Source organism: Spermophilus citellus (assembly GCF_964194105.1).
Source record: "Spermophilus citellus genome assembly, chromosome: 5".
NCBI lineage: Eukaryota > Metazoa > Chordata > Mammalia > Rodentia > Sciuridae > Spermophilus > Spermophilus citellus.
Genome location: NC_138186.1, coordinates 22,478,786 through 22,482,357, shown reverse-complemented (window position 1 = coordinate 22,482,357; position 3,572 = coordinate 22,478,786). Strand labels below are relative to the sequence as shown.

Below are 3,572 nucleotides of genomic sequence, written 5' to 3'. Positions count from 1 at the left end.
AATTATTAGCTCTTGGAGTTTTCTGGTAGAACTTTTTGGATCTCCTAAATATAGAATCATATCATCAGCAAGTAGTGATAGTTTGATTTCTTCTTTTCCTATTTGTGTCCTTTAACTACTTTCTTTTTTTTTTTAAAGAGAGAGTGAGAGAGGAGAGAGAGTGAGAGAGAGAGAGAGAATTTTTAATATTTATTTTTTAGTTCTCGGCGGACACAACATCTTTGTTGGTATGTGGTGCTGAGGATCGAACCCAGGCCGAACGCATGCCAGGCGAGCGCGCTACCGCTTGAGCCACATCCCCAGCCCAACTACTTTCATCTGTCTAAGTGCTCTGGCGAGAGTTTCAAGAACTATGATGAGTAGAAGTGTTAAAAGAGGGTATCCCTGTCTTGGAATGCTTTCAATTTTTCCCCCCTTAAAATGATTTTGGCTTTAGGCTTAGCATAGATAACTTTTAAAATGTTGGGGTATGTTTCTACTATCCCTAGTTTCCCTAGTGTTTTGAACATAAAGTGATGCTATACTTTGTAAAATGCCTTTTATGCATCAATTGAGAGGATCATGATTCTTGTTTCTAAGTACATTGATGTGATGAATTACATTTATTTCTGTATGTTGAAATAAACTTGCATTCCTAGAATGGAACCTACTTGATCATGGTGCACTACCTTTTTAAGAGATTTGCCAGAATTTTATTGAGACTCTTTGCTTCTATATTCTCAGGATTATTGGTCTGAAGCTTTTTTTTATATGTCTTTGTCTGGTTTTGTATCAGGTTAATTCTAGCCTCATAGGATGAGTTTGGAAGGGATTCCCCCTTTTCTGTCTCATGAAATACTTTGAAGAGAATTGGTGTTAATTTTTCTTTGATGGTTTTATAGAACTCAGCTTAAAATCTGGTCTTGGGCTTTTTCTTTGTTACTAGTCTTATGATGATGTTTTCTATTTTATTGCTTTAAATTAATCTGTTTAAATTATGTATGTTTTCTTGATTCAGTTTGGGTCATTCATATGTCTCTAGAAATTTGTTGATGCCTTTGAGATTTTCTATTTTATTGGAGTACAAATTTTCAAAATAGTTTCTAATTATCTTCTGTATTTTAGTTGAGTCATGATATTTGATTTTCATCATGACTTTATTAATTTTGCTTTTACCTCTCTTTCTGTTAGTGTAGCCAATTGTTTGTTAATTTTATTTATTTTTTCAAAGAACCAACTTTTCAGTTTTTTCAAATTTTAAAAATGTTTCTTTTGTTTCAGTTTCATTGATTTCAGCTCTGATTTTAATTATTTCCTGTTTTCTTCTGCTTTTGGTGATTTTATGTTCTTTTTCTAGGGCTTTGAGAAGTAATGCTAGGTTATTTATTTGTTGGCTTTTTTATTCTTTTAATAAATATGCTCAATGCAAGGAACTTTCCTCTTAGCACTGCCTTTACAGTGTCCCCAAATTTTTGATATGTTGTGTAAGTGTTCTTATTTAATGTCTAAGTATTTTTAAATTTCCTCCCTGATTTCTACTGCAATCCATGTATCATTCAATAGATATAATCTATTCTTTAGGTGTTGAAGTGTCTTATATTTTTATTTTATCATTGATTTCTAGTTTTGTTCTGTTATGATGTGATACAATGCAAGGTAGTATCTCTACTTTTTTGTATTTGCTAAGAGTTGCTTTGTGGCACAACATATGTATTATTTTAGAAAAGGATCCATGTGTTGCTGAGAAGAAAGAGTATTTGCTCTATGATAGATAAAATATTTTATATGGTGTGTTACATCTAAATTATTGATTGCATTATTTAGTTTTATAGTTTTTTTATTTAGTTTTTATTTGGATGATGTATCCAGTGGTGAGAGGTGTGCATTAAAGTAACCCAGTGTTATTGTGTTGTTGTCTACTTAATTATTAAAATTGAGAATGGCTTGTTTGATATACACAGATGCTCCATTGTTTGGGGCATATATATTTATGATTGTTATGTCTTATTGATGTATGATTCTCTTAATCAATATGAAATGTTCTTATTTATCCCTTCTATCTTTGGTTTGAAGTCCACTTTATCTGATATGAGGATGGAAACCTCCATTTCTTTACACCGTCTATATGAGTGATATGTTTTCTTCCAATCTTTCACCTTCAGTCTGTGGATATCTTTTCCTAGGATGTGAGTTCCTTGAAGACAGTATGTTGTTGAATCTTTTTATTTAATTCAATTGGACCATCCATGTCTTTTGATTAATAAGTTTAAACCATTAAAATTGAGGTTTATTTTTGAGATATGATTTGTATTCCTAGTCACTTTGGTTTATTTTTTATTTTGAACTTGACTTAGTTTCACCTTCTTTTGACTTTTACTTTAGGGTAGTTCCCCCCTTTGCTGATTTTTATTTTTTTTTAATTTCCTCCTCATGGAATATTTTGCATTGTCCCTTATATGTTGTTCAACTTATGGGGACCCAAGAAGGCAGTAAGCTATGTGGGTTGTATCAATCAACTCTATGTTTACATGTGGTTGGGCTCCATTGAGTGCCTTCTCCTGGCTGTCATGTCCTATGACCACTAAACAGCTATTTGTAAGCCTTTACATTATTTGGTAATCATGAACCCTTGTCTATGTCTCAAGATGATTTTCATGGTCTGGAGTATTAGTTTGGCCATTCTGTAGTGTTATGTACATTTACCCTAAATTTGTCTAAGAGTGAAAACAATGTTTTGGATCATTTCTTGTGTGAGTTTCCAGCTATGGCCAAGACAGCTTGTGTAGACACCACAGCAGAAGAAATGTCTGTGTTTGCTTTAGGCATTGACATAGTCCTCACACCCCTCATCTTTATCTTTATATCCTATGGCTGCATTGCTGAAGCTGTGCTAAAAATGAAATCTAAAGCTGGCCAACACAGAGCAATTAATACCTGAGGATCTCACCTCACTGTTGTGTCCATGTTCTATGGAGCTATTATCTACTTGTACCTGCAACCAGGTAACATTGCCTCCAAGGTCCAAGGAAAGTTCGTCATCCTCTTTTACACCATCATCATTCCATGTCTCAACCCCCTCATTTACACCTTACAGAATAAGGACATAAAGGATGCACTGAAGAAGCTAATGAGAGTTCAACATGAATCTGTGAAAGTGAAGAGTTATTTGAAGAGATAGATATTTGAATAAATAAAGTAATGAAATGTGTTTACTAACTGTCTTTAATTTTCATGAAACAAGTAATCCTTAGATCATAGTGATGAATTAACATAATACTTCTTATTTGCAAAAAATTTGTTGTTGTAAGCAATGTCATAACAATATTATTTAGCTCTTGTGCCTTTAATCATAGGCAAGTGTCTGGGAAAAAAGTCATTAATAATTTTTATTTTCACTTAACATAAAAAAGAGCAAATAAATGAATTTTCTTCTCAAGTCACATAACAGTTTTGTTAATCTACTTTTGTATTTTAAATGCAATGGAAAATCATCATAAAGTTCTGTATACATGGTGTCATATAAATTTTGGATTGCATGTTAAATAGTGAATTACAGCAACAAGCCAGTAATTATCATAAGCAGTATATAATAA

General features: G+C 32.5%; 1 pseudogene across 1 annotated transcript; it reads left to right on the top strand.

Moving 5' to 3' along the window:
• Positions 1–2,435: 2,435 nt before the first annotated feature.
• Positions 2,436–3,157, top strand: LOC308649285 (olfactory receptor 2W1-like; annotated as a pseudogene). The gene has a single exon. The product of its transcript is annotated as an olfactory receptor 2W1-like (transcript).
• Positions 3,158–3,572: the final 415 nt, after the last annotated feature.